Raw genomic sequence first — 27249 nt, 5'->3', positions numbered from 1 at the left:
TAGTGGTCTAGAGTTATGGGGAGTGGGTTTTGGGGGGCTCAGCACCCAAGGGAAGGGAGCTATGCACCTGGGAGCAATTTTGTTTTTTAAATTTTTAGAAGTGTCCCTTAGGGTGCCCAGTTGGTGTCCTGGCATATCAGGGGGACCAGTGCACTACAAATGCTGGCTCCTCCCATGACCAAATACCTTGCATTTCGCCAGGTTTGAGATGGCCGGGCCCGATTTCCATTATAGCCGAAAACCGAAGCCGGCCATCTCTAAACTCGGCGATCTCAACATTTGACTTAAATGTTGAGATTTAGCCTGCCCCAACCGTATTATCGAAAGAAAAGATGGCCAGCCATCTTTTTCGATAATACGGTTTGCTCTGCCCCTTTGCGGAGCTGGCCCCGAACATGGCCGACCATCTATTTGCCTGGCTCCGTTCGATTATGCCCCTCTATATGGCCAATCCAGTTCACCTCCATGCCATCTACTATCCCTTCTTCTCCCTTAGAGATCCTATGTATCTGTCCCACGCTCTCTTGAATTCAGTTACAGTTTTTGTTTCCACCACCTCAACCAGGAGGCTGTTCCACACATTGACCATCCTTTTCATGAAGGAGTAATTTCTCAGGTTACTTCTGAGTCTGTCCCCTTTTATCTTCATCCTATGCCCCCTCATTCCAGATCTTCCATTCAATTGAAGGAGACTCGCCTCCTGCGTATTTATGCCACAGAGGTATTTAAACATCTCTATCATATCTCCTTTCTCCCGCCTTGCTTCCAAAGTGTGCATATTGAGATCTTTAGTTCCGTCATCTCTAACTATACTCAACAAAGTAATCCTGCAGTGTGACACTCTAGAACGTAGTACCAGAGATGCTACACATAACTCAAGACTACTTCATCTTTCAGAAGTAGGTGATGTGGAGGGGCATTTTCGATATGATGTCTATTTCCAACTTTGGATGTTTTGCTAATCCAGGCAGATTCTATAGCAATGCGTATAACTTAATTGTCTTAACAAGCTTATTAGAGTTGATAACAGCACTTAAGTATTAATGAGCAATTAATCCCAATTAGCACCAATAATTGATTATTAGGGCCAAATTATTGGCACTAGTTGGCATGTTATTCAACTAAATTGAACGCACAAATTGGGCATGCACCCAAATTTGCCCAAAGCAGTGGTACAGGATCAGGTCATTCTCCCTTTGCTTGGAGATCCCCACCCTCCTGTTGATTTTTCCACAGAGTCTCCATCTGACTCCTCTCTATACTCTAAAGAGACTCTGTCTTCTTGGAAAGAAAGACTCCTTTTCCTCCCTTTCTGGGACACCCTTGAGAGCACAGCCTCCTGGTTGCTTCCCAAGGCTCCCTCAGGTTGATGATGCAAACCAGAGAAATCAGGGTTCCGATCCTGCTTCTCCCACTGAGATTCCTTGTGATTTTGAGTAAGTCATTTCACTTTCCATTGCAATTGTAAGTCTTTTGGACAGGGAATTAACTTGTGTATCTGTTTTGTAACTTTGCATTGAGCTCAGGTTTGGGAAAAGCAATTAATTAAAACTCAAATCCAAATCTTAAGAGTCTCTAAATGAAAATTTCATCATCCTTTCTTTATTGAAGCCTATCTAATATTTCAAAGTTTCTATCACATTCCCCATCCCTTCCTTCCTCTGGTGAGTACATCTTAAGCTTGTCTTTATAGAGTTTATGACACAGGCCTCACCACTTTGATTGATTTTGAAAGGCGGTATATGAAGAGCTTAATATACAATAATAAACAATAAACAATCATTTTAATAACTCTTTTCTGAATAACCTCCAACCTTTCACTCTCTACAAAGGTATAGCCTCAAGAACACAGTATTCAAAGTAGGAACTTAAAAATGCTGATGATACCTCTACTTATATGACTGAACACACTGTCCCTTGAATTTTATATAGGTCACCCAAAGTTGGACGTGTGAATCAGGGCATACAGAGCAGACCCGCATGCAAATTATACCATCCACTCCTAAATTTAATAGTGTGCAACTCTATAAGGAGCATGGCTATGGGAGGGGCATGGGCAGGTCAGGGGGTTCCCAGAAATTATGTGCGATGGTATAGAATAATTGGATTTGCATGCTCAACTGCTGTTAGTTGAGTGCAAGGATTTACACCAGGTTTCAGCAGCTGTAAGTCCTCATGCCCAAAACTGTATACATAGTAACATAGTAACATAGTAGATGACGGCAGAAAAAGACCTGCACGGTCCATCCAGTCTGCCCAACAAGACAAACTTGTATGTGTATACCTTACCTTGATTTGTACCTGCCTTATTCAGGGCACAGACCATACAAGTCTGCCCAGCAGTACTACTCGCCTCCCAACCAGTCCCGCCTCCCATCACTGGCTCTGGACAGACCATATAAGTCTGCCCTCCATTATCCTCGCCTCCCAACCACCAACCCCTGTTCCCCCCACATGCTCCGCCACCCAATTTCGGCTAAGCTTCTGAGGATCCATTCCTTCTGCACAGGATTCCTTTATGCATATCCTACGCACGTTTGAATTCCGTTACCGTTTTCATCTCCACCACCTCCCACGGGAGGGCATTCCAAGCATCCACCACCCTCTCTGTGAAAAAATATGTGGTAATCCATTCTAGCACTATTCTAGAAAGGTCGCTTAGCACTATATGACTTTTATAGAATTGGCGCTTGGGGGGGGGGGGGGGCAAATTCTATACATGGTGCCTAAAAACTCCACGTGGAAAACATTTCCACCTAAGTATATTCTACAATCAGCACCTAGATTTAGGCGCGGTATATAGAATATGCTTACTTGATATGCCAGCATCTAAAACTATGTGCATCCATTTACACCAATGAAAATGTAGTATAAATCCTGGCATGTAGATTTAGGTATTGAGGTCCATATTCTATAACTACGTGCATAAATTTTGGAACACCCATGAAATGCCCATTTCCCTGCCTATAACCACACCCCTTTTTGTCTGCATGCATTATAAGTTAGGCATGGTAAGTTACAGAATACACTTAGGGGGTTGTTTAATAAAGCTTAGCTTGAGTTATCTGCAGCAGGGTCCATAGGAATAAAATGAGCCCTGCTGTAGATAACTCGACCTAAGCTTTAGTAAACGGGGGGGGGGGGGTAGTGAGTTTTGCGCGTAAATTCTAATTATTGCCAATTAATGCTCATTAATACTTAAGTGCAGTTATCAACTCTAATTAGCTTGTTAAGCGAATTAAGTTATACGCATTTCTATAGAATCTGCCTGGATTTCAGTGTGGATCTCTAGGCGAGCTATATAGAATCCGGGAGTTAGCACAGATCGTAACAGTGCCTAAATTTGGGTGCCATTTACTGAATACAATCCTGTTTGTATGTCTTATTGCTTTATCACATTGACTGACAACCTTCGAATCAACTGAAATGACTACTCGATCTCTTTCTTGTTTAACAGTTCCGGTATAAGCGGTCAGAATGTAGTCCACCATCTTAGAAATGATAACCACAATAAATTGCTAAACAATATTTATTTAACAATGTGTTCCATGTTATTAAACATCTGCTGGAAACTTGATTGTTTGGGGTATAAACATCCCAAAAATATTTTTAAAACTAGAGGAGCATTTTTCCTGGTTGGTAATGACTTGGTCAACTGAGAATTCATAATGAAGCTCATTTCTGTGCCTTATTAGACAGAATAAACTGAATTAGATGGTGTGAAAAATATGAGCTATGGGTATCACCATTCAGCATAATATACTAACCTGAGCTCTAGTAGAAACTTGTGATTCATTGCTTTTCAAATGAGCAGGGACAATGATAAGACATACTGCAGAGATAATCAGTACTCTTTTGAGCACCTTCCACTGTAATGGATTAGGCTGTCAATTATTGCATTATAGCATCTGTTATACTACTCCAATTAAAAGACTTATTGGTTCATTTTTTAAAGAAGTTACCTTCATATGTATCTTTAGTTTGCAAGTAGGAAATGTGTCCATTGGACATAGGTAGCATTGCTTGCTTGTGTTTGAAGCTACCAGTACCCCTCCCCCCTTTTTTGTTAAAGACAAGATACTTATGTGTCAAGCATTTACAGGGTCATCCATCTTCTTCAGCCAATCCACCCACCCATGCTGGACCACATGCACCCACTGATCGCTCCCCATCTCTACTTTCTCTTTACCATTATACTGTTGTCAGTTGTTCAGGTTATTCAGTGATTAATCATCATTTGGAAAGTTCTACTGGAGGAACACAGAAAAAGGATTATTCCTGCAGGTGGTTTCTTTCTGGCCAGTCACAGTGATAATGGCCTGCTGCTGAGGCTTTGTTCTTTGCATTTCTCCTGAAGCTTGCAGTATTTTTTCAACTGGAGCAAGTAGTTGGAATAGATGAATTTGAAAACATTAATACAGTCCCGTGGAAAATATATATTTCACATTTATTTATGACAAGGATTTTTTTTATATACCTGGTTTCTAAAAACTTAGTTTACAAAAAAAAAAATCAAATTGTTCAGCAAGTGAAAACATATTTTTCTAAAAGCTTAAAAGAAATTACATTTTGGACTCAACTTAAATATTTGATCTGAACGGAAAACAAAGTGAAAAAAATATGGGTTATCTTAAAAGTACACTTGATATATGAGGTATCTATATGTCCTTTTTCATACATATATATGCATACATTTTAAAAATTATTGTTGTTAAATCTATAGATTGTCAAAGTTTCTTCTTTTCATTATTTATTTATATATATATATATATATATATACTTATTATTTCCTTATTTCTATCCATATTATATTTTATATTATATTGCGTTGGATATTTGTATATTTTTTTAAATATGTTTTTTAATAGACTCCTGATGCAGGCCTAGCCGGCCGAAACACAGCTGTGTCGAGTCCTGATCAATCTGTAATAAACTGGAGCATTGCCCATCCATTCTTTGGTCATCTTCGTTGTTTTGCTACACATTGTGTATCCTGCGGAGATTCGTTTCTTCTGTGTACACATCGATTTATCTTAAAAGTAACAATAAATATTACGGTGTAAGAATGTAATTGTAATTCAGAAAGATTTGTCATGCTGAACCTTTTTCTGTCTGCATTTGAAAATAGATAATGCTGCTTTCTGATTCTGAACAGACTTAGGGGGTTGTTTCCTAAAGCTTAGCTCGAGTTATCTGCAGCAATACGGATTTTCAAAGGTAACAGGTTGAACAGTGCAGCGGCTTGATAGTATAGAGAAGAATTAAATATAGATTTACATTTATGATGTCTGATAGATGGAAAATACAGTAATATCAAATTACGCATATCATATAAAGACTTAAAATCAAGCACATTTATTTCTTTAAGAATTGTGAAACATTCTTATTCAGCTTTATGTACAAATATTAATATTGGCCTCCATTTGAAAGGTGAAGCTCATTTCTATAATCCTGGTGCTTTCATATATATGCCTCTTGCGTGCATAAATATATAGAATTCTAGCACTTACTCACACAAGTGTCCACTTACTCTTAAAAATGCCAGCAGGGCACCTAAGTCCTATTCTGTAACAACATATGTAAATGACATAGAGGGTAAATGCATGGAGGGTGTGTACATGGATGGAGCATAGGCAGGGCTCCAGTTATATACTGTAAGTTGTGTGTGAACCTGCCATATTTATGTGGCTGTAGTTTACACTAAGTCTATGGCTGGTATAGCTATGGGCCCTAAATTTTAGGCACACCAATTCTGGGTTATACTTGTATTTTATAATAGAAACTGGGCACGCAGAATAGGTTTTTTCTGGGCATCTTCAAGGCGCCAAAGTGGAGGTGCCCAGTTTTAGAATTGCTCCCTAGGAGTCTCTATTCTTACTGGTTAAAGTCAAGAATGAGTGCAATAGACTAAATAAACTATGAAATATACCATGGCCATACAACTGGGGATATTATTATATCTCTTGTAAAGAGGTAGGTTTGAGAGTAGCCTAATTGTTAATGCAGTGGCCTGAGAACCAGGGAAACCAGATTCAAGTCCCACTGCAGCTCTTTGTGGCTCTCAGCAAGTAACTTAACCCTCCACTGCCCCAGGTACAAAATACCTGTGTATAATATGTAAACCATTTTGATTGTAACCACAGAAATGAAGTACATTCACTCAGCTAATGCTCCTTGCAATATATTGACAGAAATGCAAACAGGTTATAAAATATATATTATAAACCCTGAGCAGGAGAGGCTCCAGGCCCATAAAATTGTTCTGACAGGTCCTAGAGCAGATATTAAGAGATATTTAACTGGACAGTGCCACTGAATATCTGCTTTGGTATTTACAGCACTATCCGGTAAGTACCAGGGCAGCCTGAGGGCAGAGATGGAACAAACCAGAAGTTTTCCAGGCACTGCAGATATTCAGTTTTGGTGCAAAATAGTTAACTGGGGATGTTGGATGGCACAAAAGTCTGGCTTAATTATATCCAGTTACCTATGCAGGTATGGCACTGAATATTGGCTATTCCCGCAAAACTTCTGGGCACCTCCTAAGACCTGAATATTTGATGCTGATACCCAGACAATTCTGTCTCTGGCAGTCAGTGTGCTGTCAGAGACGTTGACCGTTGCAGACTAAATATCAGCTGGTATATAGTTAGTGGTTATTAGAAAACAAAATATTTAATTTTATCATACAGATCATTCTCTAGTAAACATGAAATTTTGACAGTAGAAGATTACTAGAATTAGAAATTAGTAGAAAAGGTATCAGAAGAGGCCTGCCTGGCTCACACACACACCTTAGAAAGAATCACAAAGTTAGAGCAGTGAAGAGAAAGCAGAAATAAACACAGAATCTCTGCAGAAGAGTCATTGAGCCTGGTAAGAGAGGCATGGAGCACATGAAATGAGAGTCAAAGACTCGGGGGGAAAAATAGAAATCAATAAATGTCAGGGTTTTAAATAACCACTTAACCACAGAAGAAAAGGCCATAGAGCCTGGGGACAGAAATCCGTAGACTTTGGTAGAGACAGAGTCATGGGCTTGAAGCAAGAAAGATTCAGGGACAGATATTCAAAGTGATTTAAATGGCCAGGAGAGGCTCCTGTCTATTTAAATTGCTTGTTTAAGTTTATTAGATATTTGATGTACCACCTTTCAACATAGTAATCAAAGCGGTATATAATATAAAAACATGAAAACCACAAAGCAGTTTACAATTAAAAAACCAACATAAAAACATAAAATGGAAACATAGAATGAACTACATCTATTGATAGGAGAGCAAATAAATACAACTGCAAGAAAAAAAATAAAGCTGAGCAGCAATATTCAGTGACATTTAACTGCTAGAGGTCTTGGCAGTCACTTTGAAGTGGTCTCCAATATGGGCAGAAATGAATGGGCATTGTTCCTGTCCATTTACTACTGTGCTACCAGGGATTTGGCAAGATAGACTTGGGAGTGGGGTGGGGGTGGGGAGCCTGGGCCTACCTAGCTCTATCTTCAGGGTATGGGTGAGAGGTGAGATCAGGCCAGGGGATGAACATAAGAACATAAGAATAGCCATACTGAGTCAGACCAATGGTCCATCTAGCTCAGTATCCTGTTTCCAACAGTTGCGAAGCCAGGTCACAGGTACCTGGCAGAAACCTCCCAAAATTCTGGCAAGTCAGGGGAATAGACAGCACCTATAACCTGATTTGAGCCCACCACCCATAGCCCCAGGAGGTCAAGACAGGTGTTCTAGCCACTCTGCCACCTCTTTCCCTGCATGCTTTCCATTTGGGGGGTAGGGAGGGGGATCAGGATCTGGACAATAATTCCTTATGTGGGTCCTAACTGATATTCACCTGGGACCCGCATAAGTGTCTTTTGCGGGTCCTGTCTGAAATTCAGCCAGGATCTGCTTAAGCCCTGGTGACCAGGGTAATGTGAATTAGCCCAGGATATTCAGTGCAGGTGCCCAGACATGGTCCAGCATTGAATATCTGGGGTTAATTCTGCCCATGCCAAGTAGCATTTAAAAAAAACACTGACCATTGAGACTGAATATCAACTGGTCAGAGTTTAGACTGAAGATGCCTAGAAACCAGCCCCTAATTCTATAAAAATTGGGCAAAGTTGGGAGCCCAATTTATAGAGCAAAGTCAGTTGCATGTGCAACTTAATTTAATAATGGACTGTTAATTGGAGTTAACAGTCGATTATTGACTTAAATTGGAGTTAATTATTAATTGGCACTAATTGCAGCTGTGCACACAACTGACCTTAGTCGCTATTCTAGAAGCTGCATGCACAATTTCTGTCATGTGTAGTTTCTAGGGGGCATGGCCATGGGAGGGGCATGGGCAGGTCAGGGGCGTGCCTAGAAGTTATGCATGCATGTTATTGAATATTAGGGTTTACGCACCTAACTGCCAACAGCTAGGCACGAGCACTTAGTAAGTGCTCCTATCTATGGTTAGTTAAATTTCATGTGGATCTGCTGTTTTAGAATTCACATGTGCATGCCACAGCCCAATGGATATAGGTCTACAGCGGGACATTGGGGGGGGGGGGGGGGGCACATCTAGTTGTCATCACTGGGCTCAGCACTTTTAAGGGAGCTCAGTCCCATCTCATGTGCCTTACTTTTAAGAGAGCTCAGTCCCACCTCATGTGCCTTCACAACTGGCTCCTCTTGGTTCCTGCTTTGCCAAGTCCAGCTTCTCTCCTGGTTCCTGCTTTGCCAAATCCAGCTTTTCTTCTGGTTCTCGCTTTGCCAGTTCCAGCTTGTTTCCTGATTCCTGCATTGCCAAGCTCTGCCATAGCTCCATAACCAACCCCAATGGATTTACTGGGGCAGTCTGTGCAATGGCGTTCTCCCAGTGCCCCACAGCTGCGTACACCCTAGGACACATGTGCATGCTACAGCCCAATGGATATAGGTTGGGGCATGGGTGGGGGCATGTCTAGTTGTCATCACTGGGCTCAGCACTTTTAAGGGAGATCAGTCCCACCTCATGTGCCTTCGCAACTGGCTCCTCCTGGGGTCTCCTGGTTCCTGCTTGCCAAGTTCAGCTTACCTCCTGGTTCCTGCTTTACAAAGTTTTGCGTGTTCTGGTTCCTGCTTGTCAAGTCCAACTTGTCTCCTGGTTCCTGCTTTGCCAAGTCCAACTTTTCTCCTGGTTCCTGCTTTGCCAGTTTCAGCTTGTCTCCTGGTTCCTGCATTGACAAGCTTCAGCCTTGTCTCCAAGTTTCCTGCTGTGCCAAGCTGTTGACCTGCCACCTCTCCTTCTACTCCAGAAGTGACCTGTATGCTTTGACCAGGAATCCAGCTACGGTCCTAGGGCTCACCATCCAGGATTGCAACAGCTCGACAGAGTCACCTGCTTTGCAGGTGCTGCAGCAGCTTACATTTCAGCTGCAACAACTATCCAGGACTGTGCAAATGTTGACCCATCGGATGGACAAAATCCAAGGACTGGATGTAGCTCTAGCAGCAGCCTTGCCTCCTGTCATAGAACCGGGACTGGCTGTTGTTCCCAATGGCATGGGGATCTGATTTGCCCCACCTCCTCGCTTCAATGAGAATCCAAAGACCTGATGCGAGTTCTTTAACCAATGTCAAATCATATTCGAATTACAAGCAAGAGACTTCATTTCTGAAAAGGCCAAAGTGGCTGATTTCATTTCCCTTCTTAATGGTCCTGCTTTTACCTGGGTATCCCCTATTTGGGAGAGGAATCAGCCTGTACTAAACAACCTGGCCAAGTTTCTTGTCCAGTTTCGTAGAATTTTTGAAGAACCTGGCAAAGCTACCTCAGCGACCATGGAACTACTGAACTTACAATAGGGGGTCACTGACCCTAGATGACCATGTCATTTGGTTCTGGACCCTAGCGGCTGAGCTGGAATGGAATAATAAGAGCCTAGCCACAAGGCGTATTCTCCCAGATTAAGGATGAACTGGCCGGGCGTGAGCTTCCTATGAATCTTGATGATCTAATTCTACTGTTCACACGAATGGATATCCACTTCTGTGAGAAAGCCCTAGAGTGTCAGGTCGGTTGCAGGCCTTTTTGGATGGCTCCACATTCCAGGGTAAACCTGCTTCTCCCCTTTAGCAGTCTGCTTCACCCGCCAGCAATGGGGAACCTATTCACGTGGATTGGCTGGGGCTATCAGACCAAGAGAACCAGTGGTGATGTGCACAGGATTTGTGCTTATATTGCAGTAAGAAAGGGCACTACACCCACCTCTGCCTTAAGAAGCCAGGAAACTGGCAAGTCTAGTTCTAGCCGTGGAGGCAAGGCTAGAACCTTATCGACACCCAGTTATTGGTTTCAGCCACAATTGATCTGGAACCCGAGCTCTTCAAAGAAGTATTCATAGATTCTGGGACAGCAGGCAATTTCATTGATGTGGCCCTGGTCTGTTATTATCATATTCCCACATAAAACTTGCTTCAACTCATCCCCGTGTCTTCTGTCTATGGGCACATTCAGGGGGTCATCAAGAGCAAAACATTTTCACTCAGTCTCTGGATTGGGGTGTTGCATAGGGAGGCTATAAAGCTGTATGTTCTACAAATGTCCGTGAACCCCATCATACTGGGCCTCCCTTATTTACAATAGCACAACCTCCAAATTGACTGGGATCAGGGTCAAATCAGCTTGTAGTCAATCCTGTTGAGGGTGATGCTTGAGCTCCATTACGCTCCCTATGTTGATGGTCATTAATAAGCTGAAAGTCTGGAAGACCCTACCTTGGGCCTACCACAAGTTTGCAGACATTTTCTCTAAACAGTGAGCTGAGACCCTTCCACCTCACTGGGCCTATGACTGTCCCATTGAGCTGTTGCCTGGGAAGACGCTCCCCTGGAGCAGAGTCTTCCCACTTTTGTGCCCTGAGACCAATGCCATGTCCGCCTATATCAAGGACAATCTGCAGCGGGGGGGTTTATCGATCAGGCGAGGGCAGGATTTTTTTTCATAGGCAAGAAGGATGGGGGACTGTGGCAATGCATCAACTACAGGAGTTTAAACATGTTTACCATGAAGAACAAATATCCCCTACCCTACCACTCATCTCCGAACTCTTTGATCGATTCTAAGGCACCTATGTCTTCACCAAACTAGACCTATGAGGTACCTATAACCTCATCCAGATCCGGGAAGGGGATGAGTGTAAAACAGCCTTCAACACCAAAGACAGATATTATGAATATCTCAATATGCATTTTGGTCTAGCCAATGTTCTTGCTGTTTTTCAGGACTTCATTAATGATATTTTCCGATATCTGTAGTACAAATGTGTTCTTGTCCATCTCAGTGACATTCTGATCTTCTCCCATTCATTAGAACAACATAGGCAGCAAGTCAAGATGGTGCTCCACCACCTGCGTCAAAGCCGGCTATTCGTGAAATTGGGAAAATGGCTTTGAATGCTCTGAATTAACAATTTAGGGGTACATCATCTCTGATTAAGGGTTATGAATGGACCCGGCCAAGCTGTCTGCCATTCTTGACTGGTCTTGGCCTCTGGACCGCTCAGCTCTCCAGAGATTTCTGGGCTTTGCTAACTATTATTGGCAGTTCATCCTGAATTATTCAGTTATCACAGCACTGATGACAGCTCTCACCCGGAAGGAGGCAAAACCCTGGGACTGGCCACCCAAAACCATAGCCACAACCATCTGAAGCAGGCCTTTCTGACTGCTCCTATCCTTTGACATCTGGATTCTGGGAAAAGGTTCTTTGTCGAAGTAGATGCCTCAGCTATTGGAGCAGGTGCCTTCCTATCCCAGACCCATACCTACAGGAAACTGCTTCCCTGTGCTTTCTTCTCATGAAATGTTTCTCCAGCCAAAGAGGAACTATACTATAGGAGACTAGGAACTTTTGGCCATAAAATTGGTGCTGGAGAAGTGGCGCCACTTATTTGAGGGGGCCAAATTCCCCTTTATTGCACTGACTGACCATAAGAATTTATTATATCATCAAGAAGCACGTTGGCTTAATCCACAACAAACTCGATGGTCCTTGTTTTTCTCCAATTTTGACTTTCAACTGCACTTTCGATCAGCAGAGAATAATAATAAGGTGGATGCCCTGTCACGATCCATGAAAGTGAGTGAAGAGATGTCCGACCTTCAACATGTCATCGACCCAGCCTGGATCTTGACCGCTACTGTCACATCGGTGCCACCAGTCAAGACTATTGTCCCTAGATGACTTTGGGAGGATGTCCTCAAGTGGAGGCACAATTCTAGAGTAGCTGGTCATCATGGAATCCAAGGGACCATGGAGCTCATTTCCCACTCATATTGGTGGTCCACTCTCAAGAAAGATGTAAGGAAGTTCGTTTCGGCCTGTCCTGAGTGCGCTCACCAGAAACCCTCCCATGTCTGTCCTTGGGGTCTTCTGCAACTGCTACCTGTATCTAAGAAGTCGTGGACACACATTGCAATTGATTTCATTACGAATCTTCCCCACTCTAATGGTTACACTACCATAGGGGTGGTGGTGGACCATTTCTTGAAAATGGCCCATTTTGTGCCCCTTGCTGGATTACCAACTGCATCCACTTTGGCCTAGCACTTTCTCAAGGACATTTTCCGATTGCACAGCTTATCCATGTCAATTGTTTCTGACTGGGGTGTTCAATTCACCTCCAAATTTTGGTGAAGCTTCAATTGCTCTCTGCAGGAGGAACTAGAATTTTCCTCAGGATACCATCCACAGGCTAATGGTCAAACGGAGAGAACAAATACATCCACTGGGGACTCTCCTTTTTGGATTGTCTTTGGCCAACATCTCTGGGTAACTATGCCTGTACCCCTAGCCCCAGAAGTACCTGTGATTGCAAAGACTATCACCTCACTTTCTCAGATCTGGAAGACTACCTGGGACCTCCTACTTCAAACGACCCAAAGATTCAAGCAACAGGCTGACAAAAAGACATGCCCTGTGCCCTGCTTCCAGATAGGGGTCCTGGTATGGATTTTCACATGGAATCTACACCTTAAAATGCCATCAGCCCAGTTTTCCCCTCAGTTCATTGGGCCATACCCAGTGACCCATCAGAATGGCCCAGTCACATACCAATTAAAACTACCAGCTAACCTATGGATCCACCACACATTTCACTTGTCTTTACTGAAGCCACTATTCTTGAGGAGAATGACTAAAGCTTCCCCTACCCTACTACCAGTCGATGTGGATCCAGACAAGGAATATGAAGTGAGGATATACTTAACTCTTGAAGGGTACAATATTTCATTGCTTGGAAGGATTTTGCACACCTCCTGTAGCTAGTGACAGTTATTAATTTAGATCTTAGTTGATAGGAAATTGTGAGAATGGGAGATGAAATGACAAGTAACCTTAACCAAAATAGATAGGATCCAAAACATGGTTAAAAAGTAGATGAATTTTGAAGTATTGCAGTTAACGGAGAACAGTTATGGATGTTTTCCTATTGGTAGATTTCTGGCATTTAAAGGGCAATCCTATGGTAGCTCCTGATGTGACCAACTTGCATGCTGAAGTGAGAAAACAGCAAGGCAGACGGTCCACTATATCCAATGTGGAAAACAAAAGAGAAGCAGGCATTATGAAGAAAAGCAGTCTTTATTAATTCATTAAAACTCACAGGATTCAAATACAGTTGCCCATCATGGCCATGTTTTGCCAAAATCCGGCCGCTTCAGAAGCAGAGAAACCAACTGGTGTAAAACCTCAAACTTCACCAGAACTGGTCAGAAATGTTCCGCCTACTGGGATCATTTGGAAAAATAATCAGACCATCTCTGCTTCTCTTTTGTGTTTTCAACTTGTATGTTGGCCTCTTTTAGAAGACATTTTATCTACATCCTCTTTTCAGTGCCACATTAACTCATGGAGATGGTATATTGACGATGTGTTGATGATTTGGTGTGGCACTGTAGAACAATTACAGACTTTTTATCATTTGGTTGAATTCATGTGACTCCTGTTTGAAGTCATTTAAATCACTTTGAATATTGACCCCAAAATATTTAACTATCTATATGTTTGTTTCAATGTAGAAAGACAGAGGAAGATTATATATACAGTAGATACAGATATTACAAAACTAAACCAAATACAGTGTACTTTAATCAAAAGGTCTGAGAGCTAGAGAACAAATGCTTGTCATTATGATAGATTAACTAAAGGACTTTATATATTCAGATAACAGCATATGTCAATATAGTGTTGATGTTTTATGTTGTCCATTCTGTTTTCTTTCAAGGTTCCTGTCTCCTTGGAAGAGATCTTCAAGAGCAGAGAAGGAATTGAACAAATACTTGTATGAATAGAAACTGTATATCAACAGTTGCTTCAAGAGTCCTGCTGTTTGCCATGCCTGTTGACTCTCCAAATCATACTGCTCCTCCTATGGGACAGATGCCACTCTGTTACAATGTTAGGGTGTTGCTTACATTATCTGGAAGTCACATCCTCAACAGTCAATAAATGACAGTCTGAATACATTCAGGAAGACATGTGACATCTGTGTTCTGACAATTAGATTGGCACATGGGACAATTAGGCTTTTTGTTTTAAATGAGTAATTTTGTGTGACAAATTGGAAAGGTAATTATAATCCACTTTTATAATATACATATTTTGTAGAGCGGTTGATTTTCAGTAATAAGAACTCCAGTTATAAAAGTATTCCAGTGAGTGACTCCTATCCTATGGAATAAATAATTCTTATGTAAGTATATATTCATTTTATATGAGAAGATTTTGGGGTTCCTTTACTAAAGTGCAGTAAGCTTTTGCACTCAGTAAAGGCAAAGTTTGCACTGTAAACGCATGGGGCAGGCCCTAGGTCCGCCAAGAGACTGAGCCGGACCCGGGGCAGGGCTGACTGAGCCGGGCCTGGGCTGCCGCCCCCCATCTCCACCACCGTTGTCCCCCCAGGATTGCTGCTGCTACCTCCTCCTGCAATTCCACATACCTTGGCTTGCGGGGGTCCCTAGGACCTGCCAGCAGAAGAAGCCTTACTCCAGCGCTGTTCTTCACTCCACCGCATTGCCTGCCCCTGCGGCTGCTTTTCCCCTCATATCGCACATGAGACCTAAGACTGTACAGAGTGAAAGATAAAGATGGTTTCTTAAAAGATTATGAATAGAACTCAATAGAACTCAATAAGATAAATACAATGTACTATGGATTTTGAAAAAGAAGTGAATTGGAATGTTTAATGAATATTGAGTGAATATTAAAGATGGTTGCTATGGAAGATTTTTTTATGCCAATGATGAAAGTTTCAGCTCCGAAAGGTTTACATTGCCTGGAGCTCATTTGAGGCTTCTTCTTTCCATTTTTTGGCCATCTATTAGAAAGATTGGTACTTCAGAAGTATTTTGAGGGAATTATATATATTTTGATTCTGTTTTATTTATTCCCTTCACTCTCTATAGTGATTTAGAGGATTCATTTGGGAGGCAGACATAAACTACATGGGATTAAGGAGAATGATTCCGTTAATCTCCGATGTAAAGACCTGGATGAAACAAGCACTTTTTAAAAACACCTATACCACGAGTATCCATTGAACAGGTATAAAAGGTGATGTGGAACTTTATCTTCATACATCCTTATTCCCTTTGTAAAATGGGGAATACACATGTAGATTCCAGTTCTTCCCAAACCCTGTCCCTTGAAATCCCTACATAGTGTAGATTTCCACATGCATTTTTATGTTTATCTTTATTTCTTTAATTGATATTCTGTCTTTACATAGGTGAGGTCAAAGTGGTTTACACAGAACAATAAAAGAGAGGAAGGGACTCCATAAATGAAAGTAAAAAGGGCATGTGCATCAGAGAGATAATACTCAAACACAGCAAACAACAACAACTAAAGAAAGAAAGAAAGAAAGAAAGAAAGAAAGAAAGAAAGAAAGAAAGAAAGAAAAATGTGTCGAAACATAGCTCTCAATATGACATACTGTCAAGTCTGGCAAATAGAAAGGTTTGCACAGAAAAATGAGTGTGGCCACATACTCTTCATAGCCCTTTTATAAAGCCTTCACGCATTAAGGGAATAGATCATCAAAAATCTTTCAGTTGTGTCGAGGATTCATAAATAATACTGTGGATAAACTGACACTATCACTGCAAGGGAAATATATTTTCTTAGCTGTGTGGTCTTCCTTTTGCCATAAAATAGGCTTTAAACATGCCAATATACTGGGTGCACTAAAGGTTTTGTTTGGTTCACGGTGAATTTATTGCTTTGATGCTAGTTCTAATGTCAGAGTACTAAAGTGCTAAAATATCAGAATCATTAATATTGAATGAGATAACCCAAGTAGAAGAAATCAGAGTGAATGCGTTTTGTGAATGGAAACATGAAAGTAGATTGCAATCATAGGCAACATGAAAGCTTATGTAAGAGAACCGTGATGGTATTTACGCTGAAATGATATTGATTAAGACATGTGTATGAAATCATGAGAAGATATGAAAAATGTGTGCTGTCTCAAGATATATATATATATATTTTTTTAGCTAATAAAAAGAATTTACTGAAAAGGAAGCACAAATAGATGTGAATCCTTGAAAAGGCTCAGAGATGTCACTGATGGTAGCTATAAAAAGGCTGAGAGCTAGCCTCTGCCTCTTCCACCACAACCCCACCACCTTCTTTTTTTCAGCTGATCCAGTATTGATACCCACACCAGTACTTCTAGCATGTCCTCCACTGTACTCTGGGAAAGTTTCGGCCTGCCTCTCTGACATCGCTGCCTGGATGTCCAACCGGCATCTGAAACTGAACATGGCAAAGACCGAGCTCCTTGTCTTTCCACCCAAACCCTCTTCTCCTCTTCCCCCACTTTCCGTCTCTGTTGACAATGCCCTCATCCTCCCCGTCTCTTCAGCCTGCAATCTCGGAGTCATCTTCGACTCCTCCCTCTCCTTCTCTGCCCATATCCAGCAGACAGCTAAAACCTGTCGCTTCTTCCTCTTTAATATTAGCAAAATTCGCCCATTCCTCTCTGAACAGAACACCCGAACCCTTGTCCACTCGCTCGTTACCTCTCGTCTTGACTACTGCAACCTTCTTCTCACTGGCCTCCCGCTTAGCCATCTATCCCCCCTTCAATCTGTTCAAAATTCCGCCACATGTCTTATCTACCGCGTGAATCGATACTCTCATATCACCCCTCTCCTCAAGTCGCTTCACTGGCTCCCGATCCGCTACCATATACAGTTCAAGCTTCTCCTATTGACCTTCAAGTGCACTCAATCTGCAGCCCCCCTTTACCTCTCTACCCTCCTCTCCCCGTATGTTCCCACCCGTAACCTCCGCTCTCAGGACAAATCACTACTATCTGTACCCTTCTCTACCACCGCTAACTCCAGACTCCGCCCCTTCTGCCTCGCATCACCTTATGCCTGGAACAGACTTCCCGAGCCCATACGCCATGCACCCTCCCTGCCCATCTTCAAGTCCTTACTCAAAGCCCATCTCTTCTCCCTTGCTTTTGGCGCCTAACCACCTTCCCCATCCATGTCACCTCCACTGACTACATAGTTTATAACCTTTAGATTGTAAGCTACCTACATTGACTACCTAAGTTGTAAGTTACCTACACTGACTACATAGTTTGTAACCTTTAGATTGTAAGCTCTCTTGAGCAGGGACTGTCCTTCCCCATGCTAAACTTGTACAGCGCTGCGTAACCCTAGCAGCGCTACAGAAATGCTAAGTAGTAGTAGTAGTAGTAAGTATCCCTTGTTTCCAGCTTCATTGCTTGTATGAAGTGTTAGTTTCTTAGACATTGTTTGTGAGTTCAATATATGCTGCCAGGGTTTGATTGGCCATTAATAGTGGATTTGGAGGTTGTGAAATATTTTTAAATGTATTCTGTTTGACTCAGATCCAGTGATGATCATGCAGATTGCCCAAAGATCAAAACGAGACACACTTTCTTCTAGGCTTAGTGAGGGACACCTGAATGGATTCTGAATGGAAGTAAGTGGCTAGAAAACCAGATGTGGATAGTACAGGATAGTTACCCTGTGAGTATTTCCCTTTACATGCAATTGAAAGAACACTTTCACATGGTGTCTGTGTATCTGTGTCTGTCAGCTCAGTTTTTCCACAGTGCATGTTTTCTGCTTGTTTCTGATATTTGTGTCAAGTGACATCATTTCATTTCTATGCTTTGCAGTCTCCTGTTACATGCAAAGGAAAGTCATGCACTTTTTCTATGTTTAACAACTTGTGCTTTTGAAGAGATGACAAACTGTCCTGTCCTTTAATACTTTGGGGCTCATTTTCAAAAGAGTAAAATATCCAAAAAGTGGCATAAACAGGCATATGGACGTTTTTCTCACAAAAGTGTCAAAATTGCTATTTTCGAAACCCATTTTTTTAAGATTTTTTTTTATGTCGTTCATCTGCAGTGCATCCAATTCACAAGGGAGCAGGTTGAGGGCATATTGGGGACAGGATTTGGGCATTCCTAACACTTGGACATTTTTCTGCCATAATGAACAAAACAAAAACGTCTAGTGCTGCAAGTTGGATGCTTTGGTCTAGACCTGTTTTAATAATGACTAAGCCGAAAATAGTGCCCTAAATGACCAGATGACCACTGGAAGAATAGAGGAATGACAAGTTTTTACTCCCCCAGTGGTCACTGACCCCCTCCCACCCCACCCCCAAAGATGTGAATGATACAGTACATACCAGGCACTGTGACAGATTCAGATGTTATGGCCGGTCCTATTAGAGCAGCAAGCAAGTCTCTGGAGTAGCCTACTGGTCAGTGTAGTGCACTGTGGAGAAGGGAACCCAGGCCCATAATCCACTCTAATTGTTACATGTGTAATGATGTCAGTCCCCCCCAAACCCACCAAAAACCTACTGTACCCACATATTGGTGACACATGCACCTGCAGTGATATTGCAGTGGTGTATAGTTGGGTACAGTAAGTTTACAATATAAGGGGGTAAGGGTGAGATGTGTACCTAGGACCCTTTATGTGAAATCCAATGCAGTGCCCCCTGGGATGCCCCACTGCTCTGCTGGGATGTCTCTGTGGCCAGGGTACTAAGAATTGTGGCTCTTCCTACATCCCAAGGGATTGATCTTGTGCCTTTTTCACTTGAACTTTTTTTCTTTTTTCTTCAAAAATGGTCCAAAAAGAGACACACTAAGCACAAAACATCTAGAAAATATCTAGGAAATGTTCCTCGAATGTTTTGGTCACTCCCTAAGTTAGTGGTCTAAGAAAGGGTTAAATATGAAACAAAAATGAAGTAAAAAAAGGTTTTTTTTCTCTTTTTCCTTTGTATGTGAAGGCATATTGAATTTGTATTATTTCCCTGTGTTGCATGTAACAAGTTATTACTTGTGAAATATAAGTACAGCAAATAAAAAAAAAAGAAAATATCTAGGAAATGGCCATTTTCGAAACAAAAAGAAAACGATTATGTTCATCACTTGATTTTTGGGTGTTTTCAGTTGGATTTAGACGTCATATCGAAAATGTCACCTCCACTTATTTCATTCCTCTCTTTTGTGGTATGTTATTATATGATCTATGTGTAAATGTTTGCCTCTTCTAATATTATTTTCTTCCCTCTTTATTCCTTGACTATATAGACTATACTGCTCTCTCTGTAAAGGACTCAAAATATGCAGGAATGAAAGAAATGCTTCCTTTGGTAAGTTCTGCCACATATCCTGATGCCTTTCTTCTCTTGTTGATTTCTATGTCTCTTGTACAGCATCCTGTCTATCCTAGAATAGGGAGGAAAAATGGTCACACACTACCTAATGATGTAATGTCAAGGATCTGACACTTCTTCCTTTCAAGAAGGAAGTGTAAAATATTCAGCAATATTAAATTTTGTGTAACTCTGGTATCCTATGTTGTTTTCATATAATTAGGGGCTCATAATCAAAACTGTCTTGCCCACCCCTCATAGTATATTACCTTCCCCACTACCGCCCAGGCACTCCAGAACAACATGACTCAGTTCTGCGCCATAGACCACTTCCCCTCAGCCATAGGCCTCATTGACTGCATGATATGTAGCACCTGCATGACAGTCCTCTTAAGCCTGGAGCCTCTGCTGCTGAAGTTGCACACCCTGACACAATAGCTGTAGCTTCTGGCGCCTGTAGTCAGCCAGCTGCAAATTTTGGCACAGGAGTTTGGTGGTCAGCCACACAACCTGGAACCTGTGGTGGGAGGGTTCCCTATGAGCCAGAAGTGGCTCCTCATTTTGCTCCTCAGCCTCTACTGGGGCATCTGGCAATTCTGGCAGGGGTGTGGGGTTCCACCAGTAACTGCTCTTGCTCTTTATCCCCTGCAGGCGGCTACTGGCTGGTGTCCTCAGCATGCTGTTAATCTGCCATAGTGCCCTCCTGTGACCCCTCTGCTGCCACTGACTCAGTTTCCTCCTGCTGAGGTCCCTGCGTTGGCTGCTGGCTGCTGGTTTTGGCCTCTCCCTCGGAGTCTGATTCCTCACCTCATTGAGAAAGTCAAAGAAATGTGTCTGTTGCACTAGCTAACCTGTCAGTCTGTTGCAGCCTTCCTGAACACATCCCTCCATGTGCACTTGTATGGTGATGAGAACTGCCATTGTCATGCCAGCACACAATGTATGCCTCCACATCCCACAGTGCAGGAACCAAGGGGTATGGTGCACTGTGCACCTCAGAAGCCAGGATGCCAGTCAGCCAGTCAGCTAAATGGGTAAAGGAGAAAGGATAGTGGGAGTAGTTTGGCGGGCAGATTGAGAGGGCCATAGATGCCTTGAAAACAGGAATAGCTACTGGTTGGTGATGGCCCAGGTAAAAGGGGTGGGGGAAAAGGCACCGAAAAATGACAGACACAGCAGCCCTCCAACCAGTGACCTGAGTGCTCCCCGAACTAGGCACTAACCACTACTCTATGCTGAATTGTTGCAATATGGGCCCTGATAACCAGCCTTTCAGCCTGTAGTCTGATGTGCCTTCTTACCCCCTCCCCCAGCTATCTGATAACCTCTAGTACAATTAAGTTTCCTATCAGCCCCCCAACACTGTCCAAGTTTGATGGAGAGAGGAATAAACAGAGAAAGCAACTAGCATATCTTTATTCTTCATACCTTACCTGACTCCCCAGCCTGTGCAGAGGTGTCCTAGGCTCTCAGGCCATGTCTGAAAATGACAGATACAAATCAAGGTAAGGTATACACAAAAAGTAGCACATATGAGTTTATCTTGTTGTGCAGACTGGATGGACCGTGCAGGTCTTTTTCTGCCGTCATCTACTATGTTATGTTACTCACGTATGATCTCTTTGGGAAGGAGCCTATGCCAGTGGCGTAGCCAAGGGTGGGCTTGGATGGGCCCAGGCCCACCTACTTTGGGTTCAGGCCCACCCAGTAGCAGCATACCTATGATGTGGCTGGCAGGGATCACCAAGCCCCACCAGCCAAAAACTCCCAACATGTGTCCCTCTTGCATACCCTGTATGTAGCAGATCTTCGCCTGCAGTGAGCAGTGACATACATACTGCTCGCACCGGCCCTACAGCCTTCCCTCTGATGTATTTCTGCCTAGGTGGAAACAGGAAGTTGCATCAGAGGGAAGGGTGTGGGGCCAACATGAGCAGTGTGTATTAGTTGCTGCTCGCTGCTGGTGAAAATGTGCTATTTAAAAGGTATATGGGAGAGGGGGGATGTTTGAGAGACCATATGGCATGCAGGCAAGAGATGGAGAGACCAAATCACCTGTGGGACGGGGCGAGGTTCTTCTGCCCACCCACCTTGGGCCCAGGCCCACCCAAAATTGGGTGTCTGGCTACGCCCCTGGCCTATGCACCATGAGCTCCACAGGGGTGAAGTTCATAGGGTCCACATCTTCATCTGCCTCCAAGCTCCATTTCCTTTTGAAGTCCTCCACCTCTCAATTAGCATGATAGACCACATTTAGCTTGTGCTATATATTGCCACCCATTCTCTTTGCTTGGTATAAGCAAGCTATTTAACTGGCCAGAATGGCTGCTGACCGATTAAATAGTGCTTAACCAGCTATCTGCTGATATTCAGTGGGGCCCACTGAATATCTCTAGTTAGCAGATAGCTGGCTATCTGTTGAATTTTAAACCAGGTTTAGCAGCCATATTTGGTCACTTGAAAACCTGGTATATATTTGGCCGGTTTGAATATAACCGGCTAAGTCTGAAAATTGACTTTACTGGTTATCTTCAAACCAGCCAAAAATAAACCGGTGTAACAGGCCAGAGTATACCCCCCGCCCAGACTATACCCGGGGTTAAAGTGGCCTAGGCCAGAGTATACCCCGGGTATATTCTAGCCTAGACCAGTTTATCCCCGGGGTATACTCTGGCCTAGGCCACTTTATACCCCCTCAGGCCAGATTATACCCTGGGAATATAAATTGGGGGCTAGGCCAATTCATACTCCCTGTAAACAATATAATGCAATTGTAACATAATGTTCAACAAATTTGACTGTTCATAATATAATAAAAGTAGCCTAGGCCAGAATATACCCCTCCAGGCCAGAATATACCATCTGTGCTGCTTCCTCTAACACTTTCTCAGCCTGTCTCTGATTGGTTGCTTCCTCTAACACTTTCTCAGCCTATCTCTGATTGGTTGAGAAGCTGCTTCCTCTGTTGTCACTTCCCTGGTTTTCTCACCCTGTCTCTAATTGGTTGAAAAGTGCAGATCTCTTTTTAAAAACCTCATACACACAGCTGCTTCTTCTAACACCAAACTCTTTACTTTACCATTGTTGACAACCATGGAAGACCAACTGTATATGTGCCACACCCCCTCAGCCTAGGGTATGCTGTAATCAAGTAAAGGGGTCTCAACAGCCAGATGATTGTAGTCGTGACAGCTGAATTGAGATCCCAATCACCAAGGTCAGAGGGTGGGTACAATCACTAACCTCGTCTCCTAATCTCTAAGACCAGGAGAGGAAAATAAACTAAAATGTTAGGATTTTTCCTGCTCAAACTCCCAAAATCAGATGACAATCAGATGTTTTTTTAATGTAATCAATTAACCTTTATTTAAAACTTTTCAATATAATAATAATCGCAACTCAATAAAAACCATAAATATTTCTTAAACCCTCCCAAATTTACCATACATTCTTTTTCTTTTTCTTACAGGTTGAATTTCAGTACTGCACCAGCTTATATATCAGATAAGTATTTTGTTTTCTTTTCCTCTTTATTTCTTTACTCTTTCCTGAGATTTTTAAGTATTCCCTTAAATAGTATTTTCATAGAATGTGATTCTTTGTGTTCACGTTTCTGTTTTACAGAGTATACACCCCACTTTTCCTGGTACAGGTAAGTATTTTGTTTTATTTGTTTTCTCTTCTTTCTCAGGGTACTTAACCCCACTGTTTTCCCTTTACCCCCAGTCACAGAATTCTCTGTACAGTCACTTAGCTGTAGGCTGTTCCTCTTTTTCCAGTGCGCCGGTGAACCTTGCTTGCGTTGGGGCCCTTGTAATTGCAGTGTCAGCTTTTTCAGGATTCCTTGTAGGTGACGGCTCTTCCTCCTAAACCTCACCCTTTAATAAAATAAATGGAAGCAATACCCTCCCTTCACTGACCAGGTACCAGGATACCTAGTGTCCGTAACAATTTTAAACTGGGGCCATCTATCTAATAAAATCAAAATAATTAAACAATTCCCTATCCTATAAACTTACACTCTTTGATTAAACTTTTATTTTATCTAACTTTTATATCAAATATGTTTGGTAGTCTTCATTCAAACATACCTCTCATTCCACTACTATACTTTTAATTATAATCTTAATATTCCATACTATACCCCTATACCTATCCCCTCTCTATTAACTTAACCTTTAAACTCAGTAACTCTCCTAAATTCTAATATTAATTCACTATTCACTATACCCCAACTTCCCATACACCTTATTCCCTATTCCAAACCCCACAACTTTCTAAAAATACCCCAAATTCCCAAATCCCAATAAGAATGAATATTAACTTTAACCTATACTCTATACAGCCTATACTCTAACCAATATCCTATTTTTCAATACTTTCCCAAGTCTTTCTCAAACCTCCACCTCTTACTTCCCTGAAACCACTCTCACACACTCCCAACACACACCACACCTCCTCTCACCTTGACTCCCAAACACATTCTGACCAACTGCCCAAACCCCGTTGCCAAGGAGACCAGCACTGGCCTGCCATTCCGCAGTCAGCTCAGCCAATCACCATCCCTTTTTAAAATTCTAAACTGGCCAAGCTGACCTGCGGAATGTTGACCAGCACTGCTCCAGCACCATTTTGAATAAAAAACCCCCATTGACTTCAATGTAAAAATATTTCCAAAAATCCTAGCCCCCCTACCGTTAACCCAAAACCCTTAAAATTTGGCCCAAAAATTAAATCCCCCATTCTCTATCCATCCCTGTTTTTCAATTTTAAAAATCCCAAATTCCAATGTCCGCCCTTAAATAAACTGTTCTAAACCCCTCCAAAATCCCTAAATCCGCCCAAAAACCATCCCAAAAATTTCCAACTCCCCTCTCGGACCTACCCTATCGAATTTAAAAAATTAACCCTTAATTAACCCCTTAAAACCAGACCCCTCCCAAAAGACCCCTTTAAAATATTAAAATTCAAAATGTAACCCACTGGAAAAATCAGGAAAAATCCCCTAAACCCGAAAGTGAAAACCAAATTTAAATTAAACAAAACCCTGATTTTTAAAAAATCAAAAACCCTATTTGTACAATTTAAAAATCAATACATTAAAATTTCGGGTTAAAAACCCCCTTACCCGATCGTCAATTTTCCCCACACGTGAAGACTTCCCCTGGTTCTGGTCCCGGACGTCCTCACACGAAACCGGATCGAAAACAAAAAAACAACCGAAGCCGGCCCAAAATTTAGGCCCCGGCTTCGGCCTAGCCGCGAAAACGCACGTTCGCGATATGTGCATGAGGCGCGCCGCCTCATGCACGCTCGCGCCGACGTCTTCTCCAGCCCTCCTCTCGCCGGAACCGCTCTTCACTCCCGGGGCCTCGCTCCTTCGCCCCGGGAGCAAAAACAAAACTTCAACGCTGCTTTATGCAGCGTTCTCAGCGCCTCTCACCAGCCCCAAATGCGTCTTCACTCCCGGCAATCGTCCCCGGGAGCCCGCTCCTGCCTGGGGATGTACCCAATCATCCCCAGGCACTCCGAAACGGCCCACCGCACCGGCGAAAAAAAAACCAACCCATCCACGCTGCTCCCCGCAGCTCAGGTCTCCCCCAGCGCTCCCAAAAATTGCCGCTGCCTCCTGCAGCACCTCTCTTCTCCCCAGCACCCCCTCCAGCCCGGAGCCCAGGTAAATATTTAAAATTTATTTATATTAATATTTTTTCCCTTCCCCTCTTATTCTTAACCCCTTATTACATATAACCAACTTTTGACATTCTACACTGCAGCACAACAAAAGTACCCCCTGTGGATCTACGATCTACTTCCAGAGAAACGTCTAAATGCCAAGACCCAGTTCAGACAAACAGCTAAGCCATATCGAGCAGACAGAGGGATTCTTTTCCATGGGGAAAAGGAGGTTCTAACTAAAAGACAACTGCCAAATATCCTTAAGGCCTGTCATGACAACCCAATTTCTGGTGGCCATTTTGGCAGAGATAAAACATTAGCCAAAATCTCTGTCCGTTATTACTGGAAGGGAATGAAGAACGACATTCACCAACATGTCAAAGCCTGTCAAAAATGTTTTGTTACAAATCCCAAAATCAGCAAGGAGGCTCCACCACTCAACAGTATACCAGTGCCTGGAAAAGTATGGAGCTTAGTCGGGATTGATATGATGGGTCCTCTTCAGGAAACATCGAATGGCAACAAATATATCGTTGCTGCCACTGATCATTTCTCAAAGTGGACTGAAGCTACAGCTGTTCCAGATAAGAGTGCCAAGTCAGTAGCAAATTTTTTGTACTCCGTTATTTGCCACCTTGGCTGTATGGACACTGTCATAAGTGACCAGGGACGAGAGTTTCTGAACTCGATTATCGACAACCTGATGGAGCATTTTCAAACAGATCACCGCATTTCATCTGCCTACCACCCACAAACAAATGGCCAGCGGGAACGTGACAATCGAACACTCAAGGAATCTCTCAGTAAGCTTGTCAATGAACAAGGAAACAACTGGGACCAGTTCATCCCTGGTGTTTTGTTTGCTTATCACACATCTGTGCATGCCTCAACCAAGTGCACTCCATTTGAGGTCATGTATGGACGGAAGGCCAAGCTTCAGATGGACCTCAATCCCTCAGAATATGACACTATGGACACCATTCCCCTTTCAGATGATGCCAACACTGATGTGCTAAATACACTGACAACCATTCATAAAAAGCTCTGCTCAACTGTCAGTACCAACATTCACTCTGCCCAGGAACACCAGAAGCGTGCCTTTGACCATCGACACAACAGCCAAAAAGAAATCACTGCTGGAACCATCGTTTACATCAAGAATAAGCAACGTATTCATCGCATGGGTTCAAAGATGGAACCACGCTGGATTGGACCCTACTTTGTTGTGGAATCCTTGACCAAGGGACGAGTAAAACTTAAGAACAATAAGACTGGCAAGATACTGAAGAACACCTACCATGCCAGCAACCTTTAGATTTACCAGGATGAAGAGACTACTCCACCACCTCAGTCCTCTGATGATTGTCTCAGTGACTCTGCTGCACAGAAACATAAGCAAACCAAGACTTTCAACCCACTACCAAGTTCAGAAAGAAAGTATCTTAGCACAACTCTTGGCCTTACATTTGGTAAGGTTGTGTATTGTGGATGCACAAGGGACCTTGGACAACTACAGCGTACATATAAAACCAAAGGTGATGGCAACTGCTACTTCTGGGCCATCAGCTACTTTCTGACAGGAACAGAGGACAACCACTCCCTGCTCAGAAAGAAAGTCATCCACCACATGAAAAATGACTTGAGAAGAAAACTACAGGACTACTTGAACCAAAAGGTGAATGAATATGTGAACATCTCTGGCATCTCCCGTGATGGAGTATGGGCAACTGATGCAGAGATCATGGCCACAGCAAATCTGCTGAGTTGTGACATTGTCATCCACACAAAAGTTGGTGACTCCATGGATTGGTTGACCTATCCAGCATGTTTCAATCTGCAGTCAACAACAGAACACGCACTTTATCTTGAAAA

The sequence above is a fragment of the Microcaecilia unicolor genome, chromosome 5 (genome assembly GCF_901765095.1).
Source record: "Microcaecilia unicolor chromosome 5, aMicUni1.1, whole genome shotgun sequence".
Taxonomy (NCBI): Eukaryota; Metazoa; Chordata; class Amphibia; order Gymnophiona; family Siphonopidae; genus Microcaecilia; species Microcaecilia unicolor.
Note: the sequence above shows the minus strand (reverse complement) of the source record.